This window comes from Apium graveolens, chromosome 10 (genome assembly GCF_009905375.1).
Source record: "Apium graveolens cultivar Ventura chromosome 10, ASM990537v1, whole genome shotgun sequence".
NCBI lineage: Eukaryota > Viridiplantae > Streptophyta > Magnoliopsida > Apiales > Apiaceae > Apium > Apium graveolens.
In genome coordinates this window covers 20175465-20184661 of record NC_133656.1, presented here as the reverse complement: position 1 = coordinate 20184661, position 9197 = coordinate 20175465, and the positions used below count along the sequence as shown (strand labels likewise).

Genomic DNA, 9197 nt, shown 5'->3' with positions numbered 1-9197 from the left:
ATTCATGGCCTTTTTATCCTTCCTGACTTGTTCAATGTCAGGATCAGACCATTCATACCTTGGCTTGGGGACAGATGGCTCATTTCCAGTTGTAACTCTCATTGGTACATGAGGGCCTCTTTCTATGCAGTCCACATAGGCCTCATCTTGAGAAAGTAAACGAAGATGCATCTTTACCTTCCAATGATGGTAATTATCTTTATCCAGAAAGGAATCTTGATTCCAACATCCTTTTTGTTCATCTTGTTGTGTTGTTTTGATCTTTAAACTCGTTGTTCTTCAAGAGCTTGCTCTGATACCAATTGTTAGTCCCTTAACAATATGACAAGAATTACAGAAGGGGGGTTGAATGGAATTCTTGAAACTTTTTCTTGAATAAAAATTGTTCTAACTCAATTATATATATCAGTGTAAATTGATTAGCAGAATGCGGAATAATCACTTGAAATGAATCAAAACACAAGTAATTAAAAACAAGAGTCTTTAAAAACTTTCTGGTGGATTTAAATGATTCCACCAGAGATATATAATATATATCGAGAGAACTCTGTGTGCAAAAAGCTCACAGCTGCTTACAAAATGATAACAACTAAGAATGAGAGAAATGCTAAGAATATATCTTACAAATGTTTCTCTCTTTCTATCTTAGTTCCTTAGTTCCAATTCTATTTGCTGCTTCTTGGTTTATATATCACCAAGATTACAAAGCAATAAGAAAAGATAATAAAATAAAACTGAGTCTATTACAATGCTACTTCATTACTCTATTCCAGCATCTTTGAATATCTTCATAATAGCATGGAAATGGCAATACTTCTTTGTTCCCGAAAACCCAGTTGAATAGGCTACCACATTCCATTTGCATACACTCGACGCATGGGACTGTGTTGTCACTGTCAACAGATATTTGAATTCTTTATCCGTCGGGTTCAAGATCATCCGTCGAGTAAATGATCATCCGTCGGGTTGTTGATCATCCGTCGAATTCATTGTTGCTTATCCGTCGGGTAGCAATCAGGCAATAGACTTCATTTCATCTATGCAGAATTACAAGACATCATCTATGTACAATTAATCAACCTATTCTGCATATCTAGTTAAAGTCAACATGACTTAAGTACTACTACAGATTCTAAACAATGTGTATGCAGAAACGTGCTACAGACTTATTGTTACATAAGCTACTAACTCGATGGATAATAAATCATCATCCGTCGGGACTATATTGAGTCATCCGTCGGGACTATAATCCTTATCCGTCAAGTGCTACAAAATTCACTAAGTAAAATCTACCAAGGTGTTTTGTTAATGAAATCATCAAGTTCACAACATATACACAACAAGGATAAGTGGGAGCAGAAAATAGCGAAAGTGAAATACCACAACTTTTAATGTTTTTTACTTATTTCGTGAATCGAAAGCGGGGAACTGCCCCTCTTTTTAGACCAAAGGCTCGCTCGCGGGCCGATGCGGGAGGAAGACATTGTCAGGTGGGGGGTTTGGCTGGGGTGGCACATCTGTTAAAAGATAACGCAGCTGTCCTAAGATGAGCTCAATGAGAACAGAAATCTCATGTAGAATAGAAGGGTAGAAGCTCGTTTGATTCTGATTTCCAGTACGAATACGAACCGTGAAAGCGTGGCCTAACGATCCTTTAGACCTTCAAAATTTGAAGCTAGAGGTGTCGGAAAAGTTACCACAGGGATAACTGGTTTGTAGCAGCCAAGCGTTCATAGCGACGTTGCTCTTAGATCCTTCGATGTCAGCTCTCCCTATCATTGTGAAATAGAATTCAAAGTGTTGGATTATTCACCCACCAATAGTGAACGTGAGCTGGGTTTAGACCATTGTGAGACATGTTAGTTTTACCCTACTGATGACAGTGTCGCAATAGTAATTCAACCTAGTACGAGAGGAACCGTTAATTCGCACAGTTGGTCATCACGCTTGGTTGAAAAGCCAATGGCGGAAGCTACCATGCGCTAAATTATGACCGAACGCCTCTAAGTCCGAATACGGGCTAGAAGCGACGCATATGCTCGCCGCTTGTTTGCTGACCAGTAGTAGGGGCCTTGTGCCCCCAAAGGCACATGTCGTTGGCGTAGCCAGCGTGGTGGATGTACCACATTGGCCGCCATGAAGTTCAATTCCCATCGAGCGGCGGGTAGAATCCTTTGCAGAGGACTTAAATACGCGACAGTGTATTGTAAGAGGCAGAGTGGCCTTGTTGCCATGATCCTCTGAGATTCAGCCCTTCATCGCTTAGATTTGTCCCTCCCCCAAACTACGTCATATAGAACAGAGTCTCATTTTTCTGATGTAGATTTCCATGGGCTAGGAACCACGATAAAACTTAGAAAATCCGCACCATGCCTCCTCCAACACTTAAGTTTATTCTGTTCCAACTTAGGGAAAAAAATCGATCTTATGTAGGGCTGGGATGACTCCTTCCCATGTGGGCTTTCAGCTAATGGGCACTGGATGGGTGAACCCTCGGGGGGTGCGAGGCCGATAAAGAGCCTGTAAGGAAAGGCGATTCCCATTTGGACTGCATGGGAAAAATCATCCAAAAATCTTATTATTTATATGTTATTATTTCCATATAGCATCGCCCAAAACAAATGTGTTTTGGTACCTCAAATCGGTTCCCAAGATATATCAGCAAAAAAGATTAGGAAAATCAAAATAAAATACGAAAAAATCCGAAAATATTATTTGGAACACTAGAAATTAAGAGCTTCAGTTTGGTGGTTGAAGCGTGCAAAACGGATGAGCGGAACTCCGAAAAAGGGCATTGTGATTGCTCGAACACCTAGGTTAAAATTGCTGGAACTTGGGAAATTGCTTAAGTGTCGTATATAGGGGTGCCCCCCGCGCCCGTCTAGTCCATGGTCGCCTAATGGGGCCCCCAAAGGGGGCCCTCGGGGCTCCCAGTCGAGCGGTGGGGCCCCCTTCAGAGTGATTCCCGTCGAGCGACAACCGGTTCGAATCGATCGCCAAAGGCACCAAATGCCCCAAAGGCCCTAATGCCCGAAATTCCCCAAAGGCCCCAAATGCCCCAAAGGCCCCAGTGCCCCAAATGCCCCAAAGGCCCCAGTGCCCGAACTGCTCCAAAGGCCCCGAATGCCCCAGTGCCCCAAATGCCCCAATGCCCGAAATGCCCCGAATGCCCCTAATGCCCCAAAGGCCGCAATGCCCCCGAGCAAAAATGCACCTACGTGAGAACACATACGCACTACGCCCCGCCCAATGTTCCCCGTGCGCGAGCGTGTGCCCGCGCATATATTTTGAAGAGAAATCACTCCGTCGCCTGGAAGGAGACCCTAGGCACCCAAACGGGGCCTCGTCGCCTGGAACGAGACCCTAGGCACCCAAACAGCGACGATGGAGAAAATTCTCTTTAAAACACACGCGCACGCCCACACGCACATGGGCATGTCTTACCTATGTTGTGGTGCGTAGTGCGTATGTGACGTATGTGCCTTAGGTGCCTTGGGGTCTTAGGGCCTTGGATTCGGTGCCTAGGGCGACCGGCGACCGATTCCAAAAGCGAGAAACCGGCGACCGATTCCGAACGAAGAGATTTCGGAAGGGTAAAATAGGTGTCAGCCCGTCCGAGCAAATGGGGAGCGATCGATTCCAAACAAAGAGAAGTGGGAAAAGTAAAATGGGCGTCAGCCCATCCGAGCAAATGTGGAGCGACCGGCGACCATTCAAAAAGGGAGTGGGCACCGGGGACCGATTTCAAGCCGGAGCGCCGGAGACCGATTCCAAACAAAGAGAAGGCAGAACTGGAAGAAATGAAATGGGGCCTTGGGGGTAATAAGTATTTCCTAGATAGGATAGGTGACTTGGGTCTAAGGAAACGGGGCATTGGGGATACTAGGAATTGCGTAGGTAGGATTGGTGTTTGGGAATGGGGCCTCGGAGGCATCGGGTGCCTTGGGGCGTCAGGTTCCCTCGGCATTTGCACGATTTCCATTGCGGTGACTGATAACCGATTACTTTAGTGAGAAAACACGCGTTCAATGTTTTGCTTAAGATTTTGCAAAACATGTCGTTGAATAGTCATTTGTCACTAGAGGTTGTGTCAATGTTAGTTCGAGGCATGCTTTTGTTTTACACGGCGTGCTGGAGTAATTACATATCCATTTAAAATACAACTAATCAAAGTAGGATGAAATAATGGTATAGTTATGACCAATTTGTAGCCAAAAAGAGCATTATGTAGAACGCTAGGTATCAAGGTCCTCTAAAAATTCAAAATATTAGTCATTCTTTAATAATAAAAAAATGAATAAAGCTTAGATATTAAAAAAGAAATATTTTTAAAATGTATTTTAAACAATATATTAGGAAATAAGTTACATTTTTTGAAATATAGTCAAAGGAAAAGAATTTTTTTTAATTTTTTAATTAATTTTCCTTTAAATTACTAATAAAAAGTAAAAAATATATGTTGAAATTCATAAAATTTGAAAAAATCATGAAAAATCCTAATCTTCATTAGCTATCATTTCCAAGTGGAATCATAATAAAATAATGAGTTTTGGTATGTCAAATCCCTTCCCGAATAAATTTAGAAAAAAAGATTTATAAAATCAAAATAAAATATAAAAAAATATGAAAATATTATCTGGAGTACTAGGATATATAAGCTTTCATTTGGTTATAAGAGCATCAAAAACAAATGAGTGGAACTCCGAAAAAGGGCATTGTGATTGCTCGAACACCTAGGTCAAAACTGCTTGAACTTAGGATATTGCTTAAATGTCATATATAAGGAGGGGGACTCCCTTCTACTGGGCGCGCGCGCTGCGGATGATGGAACTGCTAGGGGCATCGGGGCGCGCTTGGGGCTTCCTCGGGGCTCTTGATCAGCCACTTTGTTGTGATTCAGGTTGCCTCGAGGGTGTCGTGGGAAAGTTTCGGATCTTAGCCAACACCGAGAGGGCCAAATGAAGCCTCTGTCACCGTCAAGCGACATTGGTGCTCGGCGTCGTTCAGATTCGCTTCTCAGGATTCCACGAAGCGATAGTAAAGGCCCCCATAGATTTGTCCCTCGAGTTGACCCAAAAACTTTAATTTATTGTCCCTTTACTATCGATGGACCGATGTAAAATGTCCCTAGATAGGGAGGTGGCCTTTGCAAACGTGTAGTCGGACGGTGAAACCAAGCGTGCTTGCTTCATTTTCCAGATTAGCTAGATTCTTCTCGGTTCTGAACAAACATGGCTGGTTAGGCGGGGCTAGTATTATGATGCAAATGTTTCGGCCTCAGTATGCCAAGTTTGAAGCTTCTCGATGACCTTCGGCTACCGATGGCTAAATGGTACGGTTGAAAGGGTCATGAACTTTGCTTAGTGCTATCTCTTTATTTGTTCAAAACATGAGTCCCTAGTTCTTGGAATTTATTCGTTGTAGGGCGGTGTTGGGGAAGCCTAAAGCTTAACGTGTTCCTTGGTCACGGTTTCCCTATATAGAGTCGGTCGGTGAAATCAAGCGTGCTTTCTTCGTTTTACATAATAGTTAGATTTGTCTCGGTTCTGAAAAAACATGGCTGGTTAGGCAGGGCTAGTGTTATGATGCAACTGTTCGGGCCTCAATATGCTATGCTTAAAGCTTCTCGGTGACCTTCGGCTACCAGTGTCTAAATGGTGCGGTTGAAAGGGTCATGAACTTTGCTGCGTGCTATCTCTTTGTTCGTTCGGAGCAGGCGACCTTAGTTCTTGGAAGTGAATGGTTTAATTTTTGATACGCGCTTAGCGGTTCATGTTTCCTTCATTTGTTATGGTCAAGTCCTTTCTAGACTTTGGGTCTTTTTGGGCTTGTACGTAATGGGTGTTGGAGGCATGTTGTACGTGTAGGGCATGAGTGGTGGTTGGTTTGTCCCGGTTGGTTAGTTCCCTACCTTGGCAGCGACAATCGATTGTTCAAACCTGTTCAATTCTACCCGAGTGCTAAATATTTAGCCTTGGGTTGGCCTGACCCCCTGTGCAGCATACATATTTTAACGGAATTCTCAAGTCTAACAGTCACACCTCTATCTCAGTCTAATTGTTTGGTGTGAGGTAGACCTCGAAGCTCACCTGGATATTTGTCCTTGCTTTGCCATTTCAGCTAGCAGGCACCGGATACCCATGTGTTGCTCGAACTCTTTTATGTGGAAACATGTTCGGCTTGGGGTATTTTCCCCTTTTATGCCCGAAATTATTGTCCCTTATGGAAGCCTATTGTGCCCTATATTGATTAAAAGATGGTATCCGTCCCTTGCTCATATGCGGAGCCGGCATCAAAAAGGAATGCTACCCGGTTGATCTTTCCAATAGTCATATGCTTGTCTCAAAGATTAAGCCATGCATGTGTAAGTATGAACTAGTTCAGAATGTGAAACTGCGAATGGCTCATTAAATCAGTTATAGTTTGTTTGATGGTATCTGCTACTCGGATAACCGTAGTAATTCTAGAGCTAATACGTGCAACAAACCCCGACTTCTGGAAGGGATGCATATATTAGATAAAAGGTCGAGGTGGGCTCTGCTCGTCGCTTCGATGATTCATGATAACTCGAAGGATCACACGACCCTCTTACCGGCGATGTATCATTCAAATTTCTACCCTATCAACTTTCAATGGTAGGATAATGGCCTACTATGGTGGTGACGGGTGACGGAGAATTAGGATTCAATTCCGGAAAGGGAGCATGAGAAGCGGCTACCACATCCAAGGAAGGCAGCAGGCGCACAAATTACTCAATCCTGACACGGGGAGGTAGTGACAATAAATAACAATATCAGGCTCTTTGAGTCTAGTAATTAGAATGTGTACAATCTAAATCCCTTAACGAGAATCCATTGGAGGGCAAGTCTGGTGCCAGCAGCCGTGGTAATTCCAGCTCCAATAATGTATATTCTCTTTTTCTCTATCTATAAAATCAATTTAGCAAAAAAAACCTCGTAGTTGGACTTTGGGTTGGGTCGGCCGGTTCGTCTTTTGGTGTGCACCGGTCGTCTCGTCCCATCTACCGGTGATGCGCTCCTTTCCTTAATTGGCCGGGTCGTGCCTCCGGCGCTGTTACTTTGAAAAAATTAGAGTCAAGCCTACGCTCTAGATAAATTAGAATGTTATAACATCATAGGATTTCAGTCCTATTACGTTTGCCTTCAGGATCGGAGTAATGATTAACAGGGACACTCAGGGGCATTCGTATTTCATAGTCAGAGGCGAAATTCTTGGATTTATGAAAGACGAACAACTGTGAAAGCATTTTTCAAGGATGTTTTCATTAATCAAGAATGAAAGTTGGGGGATCGAAGATGATGAGATACCATCTCAGTCTCAACCATAAATTATGCCGACCAGGGATCAGTGGATGTTGCTTTTGGGACTCCAATTGCACCTTATGAGAAATCAAAGTTTTTGGGTTTCGGGGGGAGTATTGTCACAAAGCTAAAACTTAAAGGAATTGACAGAAGGGCACCACCAGAAGTGGAGCCTGCGGCTTAATTTGACTCAACACAGGGAAACTTACCTGGTCCAGACATAGTAAGGATTGACAGACTGAGAGCCCTTTCTTGATTCTATTGGTGGTGGTGCATGGTTGTTCTTAGTTGGTGGAGCGATTTGTCTGGTTAATTCCGTTAACGAATGAGAGCTCAGCCTGCTAACTAGCTATGTGGAGGTACACCTCCACGGCCAGCTTCTTAGAGGGACTATGGCCTTTTAGGCCACAGAAGTTTGAGGCAATAACAGGTCTGTGATGCCATAAGATGTTTTGGGCCGCACACGCACTACACTGATGTATTCAATGAGTCTATAGCCTTGGCCGACAGGCCTGAAAAATCTTTAAAATTTCATCGTGATGGGGATAGATCATTGCAATTGTTTGTCTTAAATGAAGTGTTCGGATTTCGGCGACGTATGCGGTTTGCTGCTCGCAACGTCGAAAAAAGTCCACTGAACCTTATCATTTATAGGAAGGAGAAATCGTAACAAGGTTTCTGTAGGTGAATGTGCGGAAGGATCATTGTCGAATCCTACGATAACAGAATGACCCGCTAACACGTAAACACATTGGGCAAGCGTTGGTGGGCTTCGGTCCGCCGTCGGTCCGCCGTTTACAAACCTTTGGTAGGTGGCCCTTCTTTGGTGGTCAACGGCCAACGAATCATCCGCGCGCGGAATGCGCCAAGGAATTTAAAATTGAATTGTACGTTCGCACCCCCTTAAGGGCGGCGACGTCATTCCAAAAAATAACGACTCTGGACAACGGATATCTCGGCTCTTGCATCGATGAGGAACATAGCGAAATGTGATACTTGGTGTGAATTGCAGAATCCCGTCAACCATAAAGTCTTTGAACGTAAGTTGCACTCGAAGCCAATAGGCCGAGGGCACATTTGCCTGGGTGTCACATATTTTGCTTGCCGTCAAACACTCACTCCTTGATGAGGGGTGCTGGTTTTTGGGCGGAAACTGGCCTCCCATGCCGTGTTGTGACATCGGTAGTTGTAAAAGACCCTCTTGTCTTGTCGTACATAATCATGTCATCTAAGGAGCTCGAGGACCATGAGGCGCTACACAATTTGTTCGCCTTAACTGTGACCCCAGGTCAGGCGGGACTACCCTCTAAGTTTAAGCATATCAATAAGTGGAGGAAAAAAAACTTGCAAGGATTCCCCTAGTAACGGCGAGCGAACTGGGAATAGCCCGGCTTGAAAATTGGGTGGCTCTACCGTCTGAATTGTAGTCTGGAGAAGCGTGTTCAGCGACGGACCGGGCCCAAGTCCCCTGGAAGGGGTCACCAGAGAGGGTGAGAGCCCAGTCGTGCCCAGACCTTGTTACACCAGGAGGTGCTGTCTATGATTCGGGTTGTTCAGCCCCAATCGGGTGGTAAATTCCATCCAAGGCTAAATACATGCAAGAGACCGATAGCAAATAAGTACCATGAGGGAAAGGAGAAAATCACTTTGAAAAGAGAGTCAAAGAGTGCTTGAAATTGTCGGGAGGGAAGCGGATGGGGATCGGCGATGCACCCCGGTCGGATATGGAACGATGTCAAGCCGGTATGCCGATCGGCTCGGGGTGTGGACCTGTGCGGATTGGCATGACAGCCAAAGCCCGGGCTTTAGAAATGCTTGTGGAGATGCCTTCGCGTTGATTGTGGTGGCAGTACGTGCCTCATGGCATGCCTCGTC

At 44.4% G+C, this 9197-nt stretch overlaps 2 non-coding genes across 2 annotated transcripts in view; both read left to right on the top strand.

Moving 5' to 3' along the window:
- Positions 1-8257: 8257 nt before the first annotated feature.
- LOC141694515 (5.8S ribosomal RNA) lies at positions 8258-8413 on the top strand. Its single transcript, XR_012563811.1, has one exon. It is a non-coding gene; the product is annotated as a 5.8S ribosomal RNA (ribosomal RNA).
- Positions 8414-8601: 188 nt separating this feature from the next.
- Positions 8602-9197, top strand: part of LOC141694498 (28S ribosomal RNA) — a 3378-nt gene continuing 2782 nt past the window's right edge. Inside the window, exon 1 of the ribosomal RNA XR_012563801.1 lies at positions 8602-9197. This exon is cut by the window's right edge and continues 2782 nt beyond it. This is a non-coding gene — a ribosomal RNA (28S ribosomal RNA).